At 49.9% G+C, this 19939-nt stretch overlaps 1 pseudogene; it reads right to left on the minus strand.

Moving 5' to 3' along the window:
- The window catches only part of LOC112614342, a 375669-nt pseudogene extending 367717 nt beyond the window's left edge, over positions 1–7952 (minus strand).
- Positions 7953–19939: the final 11987 nt, after the last annotated feature.

A 19939-nucleotide genomic window follows, 5' to 3' on the forward strand; every position in this document is an offset into this window, starting at 1 on the left:
AATCTTTTCCACCTGCTCCCCCAACTGGCCTCCATTAAACTTCCAGCAACAATGTGGTATATGTACACAATGGAATACTACTTAGCCTTCAAAAAGAAGGAAATCCTACCATTTGAGACAACATGGATGAGCCTGGAGAATATTATGTTAAGTGAAATAAGCCAGGCACAGAACGACAAATACCACACGATCTCAATTATATGTGGAATCTAAAAAAGTTGAATTCGGCCAGGCATGGTGGCTCATACCTGTAATTCCAGCACTTTGGGAGGCTGAGCCCAGCAGATTGCTTGAGCCCAGGAATTCGAGACCAGCCTGCACAACATAGCAAGACCCCATCTCTACAAAAAATACAAAAATCAGTGGAGCGTGATGGTGCACGCCTGTAGTCCCAGATACTCAGGAGGCCAAGGTGGGAGGATTGATTGAGCTTGGGAGGTCAAGGCTGCAGTGAGCCAAGATCACACTCCTGCACTACAGCCTGGGCAACAGAATGAGATTGTCTCAAAAAAAAAAAAAAAGAAAGAAAGAAAAAAGAAAAAAGTTGAATTCATAGAAGCAGAGCAGAATGATGGTTGCCGGCGGGGGAGAAGCGGGCAGATGCCCATCAAAGGACACAGAATGTCATTTTTAGAGAGGAACAGTAAGTTCAAGAGATCCATGGGACAACATGGTACCTATAGTTAATAACAACATATCAGACACTTAGAAATCACTAAGAGAGTAGATTTTTTAAGTGTTCTCACCACAAAAAAAATAAGTCTGGGAGGTGATGTTATTTAGCTTGATTTAACCATTTCATAATGTATACATATTTCAATCACATCATGTTGTATACCCTTTTGTACATAATTTTTGTCAGTTAAACAACTCCAAAAAAGAAGATATTCTCTTTACAAAAGTAATTATTAAAAATAAAATCCAGAATTTTTTTTTTTTTTTTTTTTTTTTTTTGAGACACAGTCTTGTTCTGTCACCCAGGCTGGCTAGAGTGCAGCAGCACGATCTCAGCTCACTGCAACCTCTGCCTCCCGGGTTCAAAGTATTCTCCTGCCTCAGCTTCCCAAGTAGCTGGGATTACAGGTGTGTGCCAATTTCTGTATTTTTAGTAGAGACAGTTTCGCCATGTTGACCAGGCTGGTCTCGAACTCCCGACCTTAGGTAATCCGCCAGCCTTGGCCTCCAAAAGTGCTGGAATTACAGGTGTGAGCCACTGTGCCCGGCCAGAATATAAAAGATTATTTAATTCAACGAAAACATTAAAACATAGATTATTTCTATAAGTGGTCATTGTTCTAACATGTTTTGGTCAAAACAGTCTCCTTACCTAGCTACAATTAAACAGTTAATTGACATTTGATTGGATTTTGATAAAGTTTTCAAATCATGATCGACTTTTCCAATGTACAGTAAAATGTGTTTGAAAATATTTCATAAAAATTAATATTTGGCCGGGCGCGGTGGCTCAAGCCTGTAATCCCAGCACTTTGGGAGGCCGAGACGGGCAGATCACAAGGTCAGGAGATCGAGACCATCCTGGCTAACACGGTGAAACCCCGTCTCTACTAAAAAATACAAAAAACTAGCCGGGCGCAGTGGCGGGCGCCTGTAGTCCCAGCTACTCGGGAGGCTGAGGCAGGAGAATGGCGTGAACCCGGGAGGCGGAGCTTGCAGTGAGCTGAGATCCGGCCACTGCACTCCAGCCTGGGCAGCAGAGCGAGACTCCGTCTCAAAAAAAAAAAAAAAAAAATTAATATTTAAAAATGGTCAGGCATGGTGGCTCATGCCTATAATCCCAGCACTTTGGGAGGCCAAGGTGGGCAGATCACATGAGGTCAGGCGTTTGAGACCAGCCTGGCCAAACCTCATCTCTACTAAAAAAACAAAAATTAGTAGGGCGTGGTGGCGCACACCTGCATTCCCAGCTACATGGGAGGCTGAGGCAGGAGAATCCCTTGAACCTGGGAGGTGGGTTCCCCAGGCTTAGAGCAAAACCCCTATCTTGTCTGTCTCCACTCTCATCCCAGGCAATCGCAGTCATTTCCATAGCCTCAACCACCATCTACCTGGGATGTCTCCCAAGCCCCAGTGAGTCCCCAACCCAAACCTGCCCTCCCAGCCCCAGACCCATCTGTCCCGGCCCACATTGCCTCCTGGGTTCCAAGCAACCTCAGCCAATGAGTCCAACATCGACTTCCTGTTCTTGCCTGACACTGTAGCCCTGAGGTCAAACTTGACCCTTCACCTCCAGTACCTAATAGGTCCATAAGTCCTTTGGAACATACCCCACGAATATTCCCCAAATCAGGCACTGGAGTCCACACATCTCCAACACCATCATGTGAGTCACCAGCATCCCTGCCAGGTACCCCTGTCTCAGCCTCCAACTCATCTCCTTCCTGTCCCTTGAGTTCTGTGTCACATTCCAGAGGCCACCAAAAGAAACAATGACCACCTTCATGAAATTAAAAGAATTGAGACATTTCCCTATGGTCCAAAGTCTTCCCAACTGAGAAACACACATCAAGATCCAGCCTGCCGGCCCTGTGGTTAAATATTCCTGAAATAATTAAAGCCCAGGGCAACACGGCCCCCACTCCACAAATACTCCCAGCGCAGTGAGACCTGCTTCTCTGGAGGGGCTTGAAATGTCCAGTGTGTACCCTGCCCCTCTCTGTCATAGCTAACAGGAACGTGCTCCGTGTCTTCTTCCTGCTCAAAGGACCATCCACCAACCTGCGCAGGCAGCACTTTCAGCCAAGGGAGGATGTGAGAACTTCCCACCATTTCCCACTTACGCACTGCATTCCTCAGGAGCCTGCCTCACAAATTACAAGAGCGCCACGGCAGACACACCGCATTCCAGCGGGTGGCCATGTCTTCCTGTCAGCTTGAAAGATCGTTGCCAGGGAAATATCTATATCTCGGCAAAGAGAGCTTCAGCCTGTGTAGTCCAGCTGTGCTCAAATGGAAATCCAAAAACCCAGATGTTGGTCCAAACACCTTGTCTTGGGGAGCCGGCTCTGCAAGTCCCCAGCATGGGAATGAACTGGGTGGGCCACCTGCCCTGCCTGCCCATGTCTCTGCCTCCTGGAATCTTGGACCCTGAGAACCAGGGGGATGTGGTGGGGAACAGGCAAGTCTTGTGCAGAAAGCCAAGATGCCACTCAAATCCACTCTGCAGTCGAGGTGGGTGATACTCTGCTCTGCACCGCACCACTGCATGAGGGGATGGAGGATGGAGTCTACACAACCCAAATGTAAAAAGATATTGCCCAAGTATTTTGTGCTTTGTCCGTTACAACGCTATGCCCAGCCCAGCACGGTGGCTCACACCTGTAATCTCAGCACTCTGGGAGGCCGAGGTGGGCGGATCACCTTAGATCAGGAGTTTGAGAAAAGCCTGGCCAACATGGTGAAACCACCTCTCTACTAAAAATGCAAAAATTAGCCAGGCGTGGTGGCAGGCACCTGTAATCCCAGCTACTTGGGAGGCTGACGCAGGAGAATCATTTGAGCCCGGTAGGTGGAGGTTGCAGTGAGCGGAGATCATGCCACTGCACTCCAGCCTGGGCAACAAGTGAGACTCTGTCTTAAAATTTAAAAAAAAAATCAAAAATAAATGCTATGCCCAGCATTTTCCATGTACTGTCTTATTATCTCAGTAAATCCCATATAACCTTCCTATGAAAGTATATCTCATTGATCTCCATTTTATAGATGAGAAAACTGAGACCCCTGGAGTAGTATTAATTTCCCAAGACCGCATTGCTCCTAAAGGGTACAGCAGGGACCCAAGCTCGACACTCTCACCCTCAAACGTTTCCACAAGTGTAGACCAATGCCTCTCAACGGGGGTGGTTTTGCTCATGTACCACTCCCTTGCCCCATGGCATTTGAAACTGTCTGGAGACATTTGGGGTAGACGTAACTGGGAGAGGAGAATGGCACCTAGAGGATGGAGACCAGAGATGCTGCTAACCATCCTACAATGCACAGGACAACCCCACGACCGCCACGAATGGTCTGACCCCAAATGTTGTGACTGTACCAAAGCTGAGAAACCCAGGTTTCTCCCCAGCAAGAAGGGAAAATACCTGCAACGTGGGTGAACCTCTGCAGGAGCCCCAGGCTGACAATAACCTTCCCGATCTGTTTTCAACCCTGGATGCTTTTACCTGGTGCGTCCATCAGGGATTTCAGGGACTCCCGTGAGTTATTACCCTTGAATGCTCGGTTCTGCCTGACAACCCAGAAATCTCTGCTGAGGTGCCTGGTCTTGGGGAAGGTGGATTGAATGGTTGAGGTTGATAACCAAATACCTAAGAGAGACTTTTCTGTCCTTCCAGGAAGAGCTGTGGGTCAGACACATCCTGGGATTATTTACAGGGAGTCAATAAAGGCTTGGAGAGGGCCAGGGTTTCTATGCCTTCTCACTGGGGTGGGTGTTTGTGGATACACAAGAAGCCTGTGAAACTTCTGATACTGGCAGGGAATCAACGCCCCTCACCCTCCACCATAAACAGATGCCCTGCAGCAGGCCTGGGCGCTCAGGGGCTCCTGGGGTCTCGATTTACCTGCTAAAACACCCTCTAGCCACCACCGAATAAAGCAACCCCTTGCCACCCAACCGCAAGAGCACAGCCTGGGAGCCACTCCAAGGGACACCCAGTCACATTAAAACCTCAGCCATCCAGAGCACCAGGCCTGGTGATGAGAAAGAACATTTTATCCTTAAAAGCATCTGAATGCCCATGCTGCTTCTTGCAGAGAAAAGTCCAAAATAATCTGCTATTAAAGAACAAGGATGGTTTTGACATTTTTACCAAGCTAATGGTCTACGCAGACAAACTCTCATAAAAGGGCACTCTGTTCTTCTTGATCCACTCAGACATGGCCTAGGAGTGAAGAAACAGGCTCTCCTCCTCAAAGAAATCACTGCTGATCCTCACACCAGCCTGACACTGCCTCATGGGTTCTTCAAACAGAGTATTCCCATAGAAACTAAAAAGGAAAAGGAATGTGTCTGGCGAGCATTATGGGCAGTGGGCCAAATTTTAAGTTTGAAACTCAAGATTCCCTCTTTTCGAGGGGCCGCCGGACTGAGCAGATACAGGCACCCCGAAAAGAGGGTACCATATTGAGACTCAGGAAACAAGGACGGTGTCTGTTCAGTTCCTCCACCATCCTTCAGATCACGGGATTCCCATTTCCCTTTGTAGACCAAAAAATTCAGTGGGGTTTCTGCCTTTTAAATATTTCCTTATCAATATATAATCCTTTCAGCCTCCAGAAAGCATTTTAACATGGAGATTCTGGCTTCAGACTCTTGTGGGTCTGTCTCTCTCTCTTTTCCTTGAGACAGGGTCTCACTTTGTCACCCAGGCTGGAGTGCAGTGGCACGATCACAGCTCACTGCAGCCCGACCTTCCAGGCTCTAGCAATCCTCCCACCTCAGCCTCCCCAGTAGTTGGGACTACAGACACACACCACCATACCTAGCTTTGTTTTTTGTTGTTTTTTTGTTTTTTTGGTAGAGATGAGGCTTCACCACTTGCCAGTTGCCGAGGCTGGTCTCAAACTCCTGGGCTCAAGCGATCCTCCCCACTCGGCCTCTCAAAGTGCTAGGATTACTGGCTTGAGCCACCACGCCCAGCCAAGAACCTTGTCTCTTGTGATGCACCCCAGAACAAAACATCACTGCAAAAACACACCAAGGCATGAGTTTCAGTCCCAAGTCCCATTTATCCACCAGACGCTATATGCCAGGCACAATGTTAAGTGCTTTCTATAGACGAGCTTCCTTTAATTTCAGCAGTAACAGCCCCACGGAATGGGGCCTGTTGACAGATTCATTTGCCACTGAAGACAGTAAGGCTCAGAGAGGGTACGTGACTTGTGCCATGTCAGCCAGCTAAGGAGGGGCAAAACCAGGATGCAAACCCCAGCCGCCTGGCTCCAGACTCATGTTCCCAAGGTTCCACTACACTCGGTCACTTCACTGCATTCTGATATCCTGGTCTTTGGCAGAGTCCACGTAAAAGAGGGAGGTAGAGGGAGTGACAAGGACTTCACGCAATAAAGTTTCCCAGTGTTACACTACCACTGTAACTGTGTCCGGGACCAGGACCTCTCCCTTCTCATCCTTTCCGTGATGGGTCCTGGAAAACCTTCCAGAGAACTGTCCTTCTCCGGGGATCTCAAACAAAATTCACCTGAGTTCAGTGTCCAGGTGAGCCAAGCTCTGAATGCAGTAAGGTGCACGGGGAGATAAGGATGGCACCATGACCAAGCCTCCCACACAGCATCCGGCAGCATCTCCAAGCCTGGGCAGGGGGACTCTGATGCCGCCGACGCGAAGAGGGCTAAATGGGTTCAGAATTGAAGGCCGCCCTCTCTCCCATGTGGGGCTCATTAACCACGAATCAAATTATTAAGACAAACCCAGCTGAGCAAATGGTCAAACATAAAAACATTTGCAAGGAACAAAGAGGTCAACCCCATTATCCATCAAAAACCATCAAGGTGGCAGCCCTCACTGAGGGGTACAGCTCTCCAGGGGGCCCTCGTCTCCCCTCCAAACCCATGTGCCTCCCCAGCGGAAGGCCAGCAAAGCCACACATGAAGAGTTGGGGGTAGGAAAGCAGAAAGTGAACCCCAGGAGGCCAGGCTGGCCACGGAGCCCCATCCCACACACACAGGCCGGGTGACTCAGGGGCCCACGTGTGCGGGACACGGGGCGCTCACGGGGACGGCGCCCCGGGGGATGCGAGGAACTTTGCCTCTCTGTCCCTCTCTGTGGGAATGGAAAGAGGAGAGCGATTTCTGGGATGGAAGCCATCTGCCTCCTCTCAACTCTCGCTGCCCAACCAGAATGGGAAGAAAAACAGGAAGATGCGGGGCAGGTGAGGAGCTGGGTGAGCGCCGCCAGCCCGCAGCCCAGCAGAGCGGGACTTGGTCAAGCCTGGCGCCAGGGACTTCCCCCCTACCCCCTCCACAAGCCCCTCGCCAGGTGAGAGGCACCGACAGAGTCCCAGACAGATGCCCCAGACAGGATGCCCAGCGCAACCCCCGCCCCTTCCCCTGCTGGGGGCCCCCGAGACGCGGGGCTCCCCCTCCCCTTTTGGCCAGCCGCAGAGTCCAGCGGGTCTCACGGCCAGGGACGTGGTGGGAGAATCAGGAAGTCGAAGCCACACACCGGAGAAGGGGCAGCTGGCGTCTCGGAGGCCGTCACAAGCTGTCACTCCGCGCCCGCGGGAGTTGCCGCTCAGTTACCAACTTCAACCCGGGGCCGGCCACGGAGCCTCCCGCCGCCCCCACCCTGCGTCCCCGCCACCCCCGCGCCCCTGGACCCCCGCGCCCGCGTCACTTACTCCTCTGCCGTCGCCACCTGTCTGGGTTCCGGTCTCCTCCCTGCCTGGCCGCGGCGCGTCCTCCCCGTCCTCGGGCTGTGCGCTTCCCCCCTCCAGCCCCAGCCGCAGCCTCTTCTCCTCGGGAGGGACATCGTCCTCCTCGCTCCTGGGCCGGCCATCCCTGCCTCGGGGCTTGCCCGTGGCTTCGGAGCTGCCGGAAGGGCTGGCCATGGCTCCGGGGGCTCTACCTGCACTTGGGGAAGAGGAACGACCCGGCGCGAGCGGCCTCTCGGCGGAGCTGGGGCGTCTGAGCGCGGGCTCGGTGCGTCCGCGCGGCGCGGAGCTGGGCATCGGGGCCGGCGCGGGCTGCTTCGCGGGCCGCTCCTGGCTCTCTGGCGCCCTCTGCTGGCCTCTCGCGAGCACCGCGGACACGCCGGGCCCGAGCCTGCGCCGCGCTCACCTGCCCCGGCCCAGGCTGTCGCTGTGCCCTGCCGGTGGTCAGGCCCGGCACCTCCTCCCCGCCCCAGCCAGGTTGCATCCCCATGGTCTCCCTGCCTCAAGGAGGAGGGAAGAGAAGGGACGCCCCGAGAGGGTGGACATCGGCCACAGCCACCTTGTCTGCTCTTACCCTGTGTCTTGCATGATTTGGAGGTGGTGGGAAAACCGAGGCTGCTCAAAACTCGTGTAGAATTCCGCCTGCAGGATGACATGAATGCATCTTCGATTGCCTGCCAATAGATATTTTTTGAGCGTCACTGTGGACCAGGCGCGGTGATGGGGGAGGGGATATTGTGGTGAACATGACAGGCATTGCCTTCACCTAGTGGGGCTCAGCGCTGGGTGAGAAGGCATTGAGAATGGACACTGTCAGTTGGGCAAAAGGAGGCCAAGGAGAAGTGCTGGCTGCATGGGAACTGAAAAAGACAGGAGGCTCAGCAGGTCTTAGAGCTGGGAGAGGAACAGTAGCGGCGGCTGTTCCAAAGGAAGCAACAGCTGAGAGATGTCTCAGAGTTGTTCTCAGCCCAGTGGAGGGTGTTCATGCAGAGGCTGGGAAAGAAGCAGAGAGAGGACTGTGGGGCTGGAGCGTGGTGGGCAAGGGGAGAGAGGTGCGGTGGGCAGACAGATTGGCTGGGACCCGACTGTGCAGGGACAGAGGAGATAGGGGATCCTTGCGGGCCCCCAGCCAGGGCTCAGGCACAGAGACAATGCAGGTGGGCAAAGGGAGGAGACGTGGAGAAATATTTTGGAGGCAAGCACCGATGAATGAGCCCAGGATGCACCCTTAGTGTCAGTGTGGAGCTCCTTCCTTGGCTGTGTGATGAGCTGAACCGGGGGTATTTTCTGGACATTGAGGTGCTACACCCACAGTCCAGGACAGGCTAAGTGGGCACCAGCAGCTCCTGGCCTACCTCAAAAGCAGGAGAGACAGGGGAGGCTGGGGAGGCCGGGGAGGCCAGGGAGGCAGTGGAGGAAGGAGAGACTGGGGAGGCTGTGTCCTTTCCATGATTCTGCCCAGGATCCTAGGCCCCTGTACTCCCTGAGCTCTCCCACCCCAAACGCTGGAACCATGTTGCACAATTGTCTCCCCACTAAGCTCCCGATGGCTGCCCCTACCCTGCTGTGCTCCCTATTTCCTCCCTAACAGCTCTCACAGTGGGCAGCACATAGTAGGTGCTCAGGAAACACTGGTGGGAGAACACATGGATGTGCTCAGCACCTTCCTCTCTCCTCCAGCTCTCCCCTGTCACAAAATAATTCTGATAATGACACACGGGCTTTGAGACCCTCTTCTATTACTTCTCATATGCCAATCCATCTACACCTCACAGCAGCCCTGGGGGTGGGTGCTATTAGGGTGCCCATTTTACAGAGGAGGAGACTGAGGCATACAGAGAGTAAGTGACATAGGCACACTACAGGGGCTGGGGCCAAGTGACCGCAGCACTCAATCCCCAAAGGCAAGGTGGACGCAATTACCATAAAGGACAGCAGACTCAAAGCTGCAACCAGAATAGCCTGACTCGCAGACCTACGGTACCCCCTGATCGTGGCATTCCTAGAAGTGAAATAGATAAGAAGCCTGCCACATTGGTACTCGATCTGTGTTTGCAGAAGTGTTCTAGGTCAGGTGAGCAGAAGTCTAACCTGAATCATAAAAACAGAGCCACAGTCCCCAGTCGATTCCCAGACATAAGCCAGTTCACAGACCCGGAGTCCCTTGTCTGAATGGGAAGCCAGGTCCCCTCCAGAAAGGACTCTGCTCCACTGCCAAAAATTTATACTTTCTCCCAGCCTGCCCTCAAAGAAATATGCAGCCTTTTACCAGGATAACTGAACAGGGGAATAGGAACTAATGAGACCTGTGCAGGATCACTGGACACAGGCTCTGAACTGGCACTAGGGTGAGACGAGGGTCTACCAGTCAGAATAGGCATTTTGGAGGTCGGGTGAATGTTAGTACAAGTTCATGTCACGGTAGATCCATTGGGTCTCCAAACCCATCCTCTGGTTACATGCAAAGTGGCAATGCTAACATTGAAATTCAGGGCATCCAACATAGAGGCTGTTCTCTTACTCATGAAACATTCCGACATCTCTGGAAACAAAACCACAATTCAGGGTTCTAGTCCCCACCCACGCAGCCTGACCCAATTCCAGTGCCCAAGGTCACAGTGTCAACCCCATCTTTTGCAGCATTTAAACTAGGCAGGAAAATTAGGGACAATTAAAAGGACATGGGCCACCAGCTAGTCATAGACTCTCTCTGGTATGTATCATAAATATTTGCCTTCCTGAGGTTCAATCTGGACAGACTTTGTCCCAGTCTGCAGCATACCTTGACATGATCGGCTTATCTATCCGTCTCTTCTTTTTTTTTTTTCCAGACAGGATCTCACTCCCTTGCCCAGGCTACAGAGCAGTGGCACAATCATGGTTCATTGCAGCCTCAACCTCCCAGACTCCATCAATCATCAACACTCAACCTCCTGAGTAGCTGGGACTACAGGCATGCACCACCAAGCCCAGCTAATTTTTGTGGGTTTTGTAGAGGTAGGGTTTCTCTATGTTGTCCAGGCTGGTCTTGAACTCCTTGGCTCAAGCGATCTGCTCATGTTGGCCTCTGAAAGTGCTGGGATTACAGGTGTGAGCCACTGCACCCAGCCTCCTCTTCCTCTTGATGGTGAATTCTGTAAGGGCAAAGGCTTCATTTTTGTTGTTTAATGAATAGGCTTTATTTTTTAGAATAGCTTAAGCTTTACAGAAAAATGAGTAGAAAGTATAGTGCTCCCATATATGCCCTCAAATCCTCCCATCCCGTTTCCCCTATTGTTAACATGTGGCTTTAATGTACTGCATTTGTTGCAGTTGATGGGTCAATATTGATATATTATTGTGAAGTCCGTAGTTTAGGTTTCTCTCCTGGTGTGTTGCACATTCTTTGGATGGATGTGACCATCCACCATTGTATCCACCATTACAGTGTCACACAGAATAGTCTCACTGCCCTAAAAATCCCCTGTGCTAAGCTGGTTCGTTCTTGAATCTCCATTGCTTTTGCATGGTGCCAAGCCCTCAGCTGGGGCATGTGGCTGTTGAAGGGATGGATATTGCAAAAACTGCTGCCAAATGTTTCCATCCTGGACGAGTAAAGGAAAGTGGCCCTGATGTTTTAAAAGGCCTGACATCAAAAGAAAGGGTGTGAGTTTACCAAGCCACTGGGATTAGCTCCCCAAGGGACCATTTCCTCAACTTGATCCGATGATCAAGGCAGCAGAAGGTCCAGAACAAAGGGGATCCCTTTTACTCTGACCTAGGACAAATGTCTGTAAATTCTTCGAGAGCTCAGAAAATGTCAACATCTGGGCCAACAGACAAAAGTGGAAATGTCAGCCAGGCATGGTGGCTCACGCCTATAATCTCAACCCTTTGGGAGGCCAAGGCGGGCAGATCATGAGCTCAAGAGATCGAGACCATCCTGGCTAACACGGTGAAACCCCGTCTCTACTAAAAATACAAAAAATTAGCTGGGCGTGGTGGTGGGTGCCTGTACTCCCAGCTACTGGGGAGGCGAAGGCAGAAGAATGGCATGAACCTGGGAGGCGGAGCTTGCAGTGAGCCAAGATCACGCCACCGCACTTCAGCCTAGGCGACAGAGTGACACTCAGTCTCAAAAAAAAAAAAAAAAAAAAAGTGGAAATGTCTGAGAAAAAAGTAGTTCTTTTTCTATCAGTCTAAGAGTAGAATTCTGACCACCTCAGGTGCAGATGTAATAAATAAGTAATAAAGCAGCAAGCAGAAGTGATGGAAACCATAAAAAAAGATTGTGGATAGCTGAAGGAAGACACGGCTTCTGCATCAGTGGGGTCTTTAGGCTCCCGCCGTAACCCCCACACCCACAGAGAAGATGCGTCTGACCCCAGTGAGTACCTGGGTCCCGCCACAAGTAGACCCCAAGATGATGATTCCAGTGCAAGAGGTTTACTTGGGGGTGATGCTGGGAAACCCTGGTGATAGCCTGGGGATATGGGATGAATATGGAGAAGGGAAGACAGCTGTAAAAGGTTAACCTCTCGGTGACTCCTGTGGGCATCCCAGGACTTAATCCAACCGAGAGAGCATGTAGAAGGTGCACCTCAGACATCCCGCCTAGGTCTGCAGGAGCTGGGCCATTCCTACCCGAAAACTCACCAGGCACAACTCAGAGATACTCCTTAGAGGGTCTTAATTTCCAAGTACTTTCAACAAAGTGGCATTGGCGGCCACAGAGAGCTTCAGGCAAAAGTGGTTGGCGTGCACAGGAATAGTAAGGCCACTGAGAACATCTGCTATGGACCCAAACCCAGACATAACCAGGCTGGCTCCAGCCAGACACGGAGCAGGGTGGCATCAGAAGGATGGCAGAGCAGTGACAGGGACACTCCTTGGGCAGGTCTCGAGGACGTCTGGATTCTCCCCTTCCACCGTGGAGCTAGAAGGCAGGTAGCTCAGCCAGGGCACTGCAGGCCGAACTCCAATCGAGTCTAGGCTTCAGCCTTTCTAATTGCATTAGCTCAGGCAGGGGCTGGACCTCTAGAAACCTCAGTTTCTTCATCTGTGAAACGGGCATCATGACAGTACCTGGTGGGATTGTTATGAGAATTTAACAAAATTATGCATGTAAAGCTCTAATCCTGACACCTAATAAAGGTTCAAAAATTGTTTGTTTTTAAGTATCATTAACCCACGTACTTTTTTTTTTTTTTTTTTTTTTGAGACAGAGTCTCACCCTGTCACCCAGGCTGGAGTGCAATGGTGTAATCTCGGCTCACTGTAACCTCTGCCTCCTGGGTTCAAGAGATTCTCCTGCCTCAGCCTCCCGAGTAGCTGGGATTACAGGTTTGCGCCACCACACCCGGCTAATTTTTTGTATCTTTAGTAGCGATAGGGTTTTACCATGTTGGCCAGGCTGGTCTTGAACTCCTGACCTTGTGATCTGTCCGCCTCGGCCTCCCACAGTGCTAGGATTACAGGCATGATCCACCGCGCCCGGCCAGCCCACGTACCTTGCTTACAAAGAAGGTGAGGCTCATCCTGAAGTTGGATGAGATCCTGGTGAAGAGGAGGAGGGAGACTGAATGCTGATGAGACTGTGCGTCAAGGTTGGGAAGTTGGAGGCAAGGGCCGGGGAACAGCTGCAGCTCACTGTGCAGCCAGATCGGCCATTAGAAGCTTCGAGACCCATATCTTAAGCTGGTCATGAATTAGGGCGTGAGGAAAATAAGCCCCAAGGCTTGGCTTCCCCGCTGAAATCCCTCTTGAAAACTTTTAGTCGTTTAGGAGGTGAGGGGAGAAACCCAGCAGTTAGAACCACCCTCTTCCCACAAACGCCTGCCTTAGATTCTCAGTTCAGTCCCCAAGACCCTATCCGGATGAGACAGTTGCTCTCCCAGAGCTCCCGCCCGTCCACCCTACACAGGTGCCCCCATAAGAGTAGACCCCTGAACTCAAAGTGCAGCTGCTTCCTCTCCAATGAGAAATCCCAGTGGGGGTAATGATTTACCCCCCACACACACGCCCATAATTTCTTCAGGCAACTGCCCACAATGGACTCCTGATACCATCTGCAAACCACCTCCTGAGTGGTCATTAGTGGCTGGCCATGACCCCAAAGCCAGCCGTACCCCCCACTGAACTGACAAGTCAGCATTTCTGTGGCCCTGCATGGCTGCTGAGAATTCCATGAGTCCCATCTTACTTTCCATCTTACTGGGGCCAGGGTGCCTCACTCTTCCCAGCCCATACTCCCAGATGCCTGCCTATCTCTGCTTATAGTTTCTCAACTTCCACCTGATTTGGAACATGTTTGTCTCTATGTGGCCAGCACCTGTAAATTACACAGGGATTACAGCTTCCCCAGGGTCATCAACAAGCTTTCTGTCAGCCCAACCATGGTGCTGCTGGAAATTGATTGATTGATTGATTTTTTTTTTTTTTAAGAGACAGGGTCTCACTCTGTCTGTCACCCTGTGCCCAGGCTGGAGTGTGCAGTGGTGCAATCTCAGCTCACTGCAGCCCTGCAGTCTCTGCTTCTTAAGGTTTAAGTGATCCTCCTGCCTCAGTCTCCCAAGTAGCTGGGACCACAGAGGCATGCCAAGATGCCTGACTAATTTTTTTTTTTATTTTTTGTAAAGACAGGGTCCCTCCCTGTGTTGCCCAGGCTAGTCTGAAACTTCTGGGCTTGAGCAGTCCTCCTGCTTCAGCCCCCCAAAGTTCTGGGATTACAGGCATGAGCCACCACACCTGGCCCTATTTTTAATGTTAAATTTTATTGTTAACTATCAAGATGCAAATAACACTCCAGTGTGATTCCAGGTTTGAAAATGTCACTTTTTACCCATTTTACCTTTAAATCTGGGATGTGACTAGAATCTCATGTTTTATTCTTCTCCTCCCAATGATTATTGCAATCTAGCTCTTCATCTACTTAAATGATTCGTGTAAAGGGATATCTGAGGGTCTCTCCAGCATCCTAGCACCTAATTTTTTTCCTCCTCAGCTTTAAACCTACTTAGTGAGCAGACATCTGCAGGGACAATAGAACAAACATCAGACATCAGCATTTATCTAAACCATGGCTGCTAGCCCTTCTGAGAGGCATCTTGGGTATTTGGGCACATGGATATTTGTCTTGATTATCTGAATCTCCCCTCCTCTTGTTCTCCTGAAATGGGCACGATCAGGCCGGATGCGGTGGTTTATGCCTGTAATCCCAGCACTTGGGGAGGCCGAGGCGGGCAGATCACACGAGGTCAGGAGTTCGAGACCAGCCTGGCCAAGCTGGTGAAACCCCGTCTCTACTAAAAATACAAAAATTAGCTGGGCGTGGTGGCACACGCCTGTAGTCCCAGCTACTCAGGAGGCTGAGGCAGGAGAATCGCTTGAATCCAGGAGGCAGAGGTTGCAGTGAGCCAAGACCCCGCCATTGTACTCCAGCCTGAGCAACTAGCGTGAAACTGTCTGAAGAAGAAGAAGAAAGAAGAAGAAGAAGAAGAAGAAGAAGAAGAAGAAGAAGAAGAAGAAGAAGAAGAAGAAGAAGAAGAAGAAGAAGAAGAAGAAGAAGAAGAGGAAGAAGAAGAAGGAGAAGAAGAAGAAGAAGAAGCAGCAGAAGCAGCAGCAGAAGCAGGAGGAGGAGGAGGAGGAGAGGAGGGGGAAGAGGAGGGGGAAGAGGAGGGGGAAGAGGAAGGAGAAGAAGAGAAGAAGAAGGAGAAGAAGAAGAAGAAGAAGAAGAAGAAGAAGAAGAAGAAGAAGAAGAAGAAGAAGAAGAAGAAGAAGAAGAAGAAGAAGAAGAAGAAGAAGAAGAGGAGGAGGAGGAGGAGGAGGAGGAGGAGGAAGAAGAAGAAGAAAAGAAGAAGGAGAAGGAGGGGGAGGGGAGGGGGAGGGGGAGGGGAGGGGGAGGGGGAGGAGGAGGAAACGGGCATGGGCTGTGTCTGATTGTTTCCTGCCGTGGGGTGCTGATTGCTGCAGGAGCCTTTTAATACATGCAACAGCTCTTCCAACAAAGACAAATCCCTGCCTTCTCTCTGATGTGGCTGCACTGTAAACTGCAGTTTAGAGAAGAGAGTGTTAAAGGCAATGCCCACACAGCCAGTGTGTGTATGAGACAGCACTGGGGAAGGAGGAAGGCCCCTTCAACCCAACACCATCCTGTCTTCACCCATCAGACAGCCTCAAATGGGGCCAAGGACAGCCATGGGATGAGAACAGTGAGTCCCAGAACAGGCAGAGATTCTGGGCTCAGAAGCTTCTGTACGGATCCACAACAAAGCACTCTTGGGACTGTCAGACTCTCCACATCTCAACATCACCAGAGTTCAATTTTTTTTTATTTATTTGTAAGAGTCAGGTTCTCACTCTGTCACCCAGGCTGGAGTGCAATGGTGCAAATGTAGCTTACTGAAGCCTTGGACTCCTGGGCTCAAGCGATCCTCCTGCCCTGGCCTCCCAAAGTGCTAGAACTACAGAGTCACTGTGCCTGGCTGGGAGCTTGACTTTTAAGAACCCACTTTTGTGGGTCACATTTTTTCCTAGAAAATTGTATTTAATGTATTGTGTGAAAAAGCCATTAAGATGGGTTGTTCTGGGCAATGAGATAAAAACCCATTATAGTTCACTGAATTATTGAACCCTGAGAGGGAGATGTGATTCTGGACCCATGACCCTTCAAAAAGGCAAGAACCACCAAACTGTGCATTTATGCCGATATTTGATATACCTTGATCTTGGATATGACCAAAGAAAGGAGGAAAGGGAAAATGACCTATTTTGGGTGCCTACACTGTGTGGGGGCACTTTGTGTGACCTCTCTTATTTCTTTCTTGAGCTACTGAAGTGACTATTATCAGCAGCCCCATTTTTCACATAATGAAACTGAGGACAGGAAGCACACATTAGTTCCCAATGCTTTCTAGTTGACAAGAGCCATGGTAATGTAGGCACAGAGGAAAAGTGTCCTTTCTGCCCATGAAAGGCTCACTAAAATGACTGATAAATAAACAATACACAGGAGAAAACAAAGGCATACATATTTCTTGGTGTGTATATGGACATGGGAGTCCTGCAAATATGAGGCTCAAAGAGAGACCAGGTCATTGAGGCTTAAATACTTATTTACTTAGGGGGAAGGGAAATAAAGGGCCTGGAGGTAATTTTAGGGACAATATATAATTTCTAAGGAAAATTAATGAGCCCAAAGAACAATGGCCTGGGACAACATCCCTCAGAACTCTAGGGGAGGTGGTGGGAAGGTGAGGGGCAGAAGTTCACTGTGAGCAAAGGTTGTCTTATTATGCAGATAAGGTCTCCCAGGTAATCTCTTAGAGCTGCCCTCAGAAAAATAGATGAAAATCTGTCTCAGCATGGTGACGACTTTTAGTCTCTTCTCTTCTCTGGTGGTTATTTGATGAGGTTCCTAGGGAGGGGGTCTTAAGACAATTGCATTTCTTTTGGAAAGAAGTTTCTTTAGTCAAATAAAATTTCAGAGAGAGTCCTTCCCTGTGCTTGAGAAAAGAAAGAGGATCAGAGATGGGGAGCAAGGGAAGGTCAAAGAGACCTTGGTTCTGAGACTTATTTCTGAGGCCTTCCTATTTCCATTCGAAGCATTCAGTACGTCAAAGTGCCAAATGTTGAGTTATCATTTCCTGAGCCACAACAGTAATAATATGAATAAAATAATAATAGCTGATATTCACTATTTGCAATAGCAAAGACATGGAATCAACCTAAATGCCCATCAATGATAGATTACATAAAGAAAATGTGGTACATATACACCATGGAATACTATGCAGCCATAAAAAGGAATGAGATTATGTCATTTGCAGGGACATGGTTGGAGCTGGAAGCTGTTATCCTCAGCAAACTAACACAGGAAGAGAAAACCAAATTCCACATGTTCTCACTTACGAGTGGGAGCTGAATCATGAGAACACATGAACACTTCAGAGGAACAACACACACTGGGGCCTGTTGGTGGAAGAGGGAGAGCATCAGGAAGAATAGCTAATGGCTGCTGGACTTGATACAAAGGTAATGGAATGATCTGTGCAACAAACCACCATTGCACACATTTACCTATGTAACAAACCTGCACGTGTTCCACATGTACCTCTGAACTTCAAATAAAAGTTGAAGAAAAAATAATAGCTGATATTTTTTAAATCTTACTCTGTGTCAGTCACTGTGCTAAACATTCTATGTATATTAGTTCATTTAATCATCCTTATAGGTCAGGCACAATGGCTCATGCCTGTAATCCCAGAACTTTGGGGGGCCAAGGCAAGTGGATGACATAAGCCCAGGAGTTGGAGTTTGAGACCAGCCTGGGCAATATAATAAGACCCCATCTCTACAAAAAAAAATACAAAAATTACACAGGAGTGGTGGCATGCACCTGTGGTCCCAGCTACTAGGGAGGCTGAGGCAGGAGGATCACTTGAACCTTGGAGGTGGAGGTTGCAGTGAGTGCTGATTGCAGCACTACACTCCAGCCTTGACGACAGTGAGACCCTGTCTCAGTAAGAAATAAAAATAGGGGCGGAGCAAGATGGCCGAATAGGAGCAGCTCCAGTCTTCAACTCCCAGCGCCAGCGACACAGAAGACCGGTGATTTCGGCATTTTCAACTGAGGTACTGGGTTCATCTCACTGGGGAGTGCCGGACGATCGGTACTGGTCAGCTGCTGCAGCCCGACCAGCGAGAGCTGAAGCAGGGCGAGGCATGCCTCACCTGAGAAGCGCAAGGGGGAAGGGAATCCCTTTTCCTAGCCAGGGGAACTGAGACACACAACACCTGGAGAATCGGGTAACTCCCACCCCAATACTGCGCTTTGAGCAAACAGGCACACCAGGAGATCATATCCCACACCTGGCCGGGAGGGTCCCACACCCACGGAGCCTCCCTCATTGCTATTACAGCAGTCTGTGATCTACCGGCAAGGCAGCAGCGAGGCTGGGGGAGGGGCGCCCGCCATTGCTGAGGCTTAAGTAGGTAAACAAAGCTGCTGGGAAGCTCGAACTGGGTGGAGCTCACAGCAGCTCAAGGAAACCTGCCTGTCTCTGTAGACTCCACCTCTGGGGGCAGGGCACAGAAAACAATAACAAAGCAGCAGACACCTCTGCAGACGCAAACGACTCTGTCTGACAGCTTTGAAGAGAGCAGTGGATCTCCCAACACGGAGGTTGAGATCTGAGAAGGGACAGACTCCCTGCTCAAGCGGGTCCCTGACCCCTGAGTAGCCTAACTGGGAGACATCCCCCACTAGGGGCAGTCTGACACCCCACACCTCACAGGGTGGAGTACACCCCTGAGAGGAAGCTTCCAAAGCAAGAATCAGACAGGTACACTTGCTGTTCAGAAATATTCTATCTTCTGCAGCCTCTGCTGCTGTTACCCAGGCAAACAGGGTCTGGAGTGGACCTCAAGCAATCTCCAACAGACCTACAGCTGAGGGTCCTGACTGTTAGAAGGAAAACTATCAAACAGGAAGGACACCTACACCAAAACCCCATCAGTACATCACCATCATCAAAGACCAGAGGCAGATAAAACCACAAAGATGGGGAAAAAGCAGGGCAGAAAAGCTGGAAATTCAAAAAATAAGAGCACATCTCCCCCGGCAAAGGAGCGCAGCTCATCGCCAGCAACGGATCAAAGCTGGACGGAGAATGACTTTGACGAGATGAGAGAAGAAGGCTTCAGTCCATCAAATTTCTCAGAGCTAAAGGAGGAATTACGTACCCAGCGCAAAGAAACTAAAAATCTTGAAAAAAAAGTGGAAGAATTGACGGCTAGACTAATTAATGCAGAGAAGGTCATAAACGAAATGAAAGAGATGAAAACCATGACACGAGAAATACGTGACAAATGCACAAGCTTCAGTAACCGACTCGATCAACTGGAAGAAAGAGTATCAGCGATTGAGGATCAAATGAATGAAATGAAGCGAGAAGAGAAACCAAAAGAAAAAAGAAGAAAAAGAAATGAACAAAGCCTGCAAGAAGTATGGGATTATGTAAAAAGACCAAATCTACGTCTGATTGGGGTGCCTGAAAGTGAGGGGGAAAATGGAACCAAGTTGGAAAACACTCTTCAGGATATCATCCAGGAGAACTTCCCCAACCTAGTAGGGCAGGCCAACATTCAAATCCAGGAAATACAGAGAACGCCACAAAGATACTCCTCGAGAAGAGCAACTCCAAGACACATAATTGCCAGATTCACCAAAGTTGAAATGAAGGAAAAAATCTTAAGGGCAGCCAGAGAGAAAGGTCGGGTTACCCACAAAGGGAAGCCCATCAGACTCACAGCAGATCTCTCGGCAGAAACTCTCCAAGCCAGAAGAGAGTGGGGGCCAATATTCAACATTCTTAAAGAAAAGAATTTTCAACCCAGAATTTCATATCCAGCCAAACTAAGTTTCATAAGTGAAGGAGAAATAAAATCCTTTACAGATAAGCAAATGCTTAGAGATTTTGTCACCACTAGGCCTGCCTTACAAGAGACCCTGAAGGAAGCACTCAACATGGAAAGGAACAACCGGTACCAGCCAT

Source organism: Theropithecus gelada, chromosome 20 (genome assembly GCF_003255815.1).
Source record: "Theropithecus gelada isolate Dixy chromosome 20, Tgel_1.0, whole genome shotgun sequence".
Taxonomy (NCBI): Eukaryota; Metazoa; Chordata; class Mammalia; order Primates; family Cercopithecidae; genus Theropithecus; species Theropithecus gelada.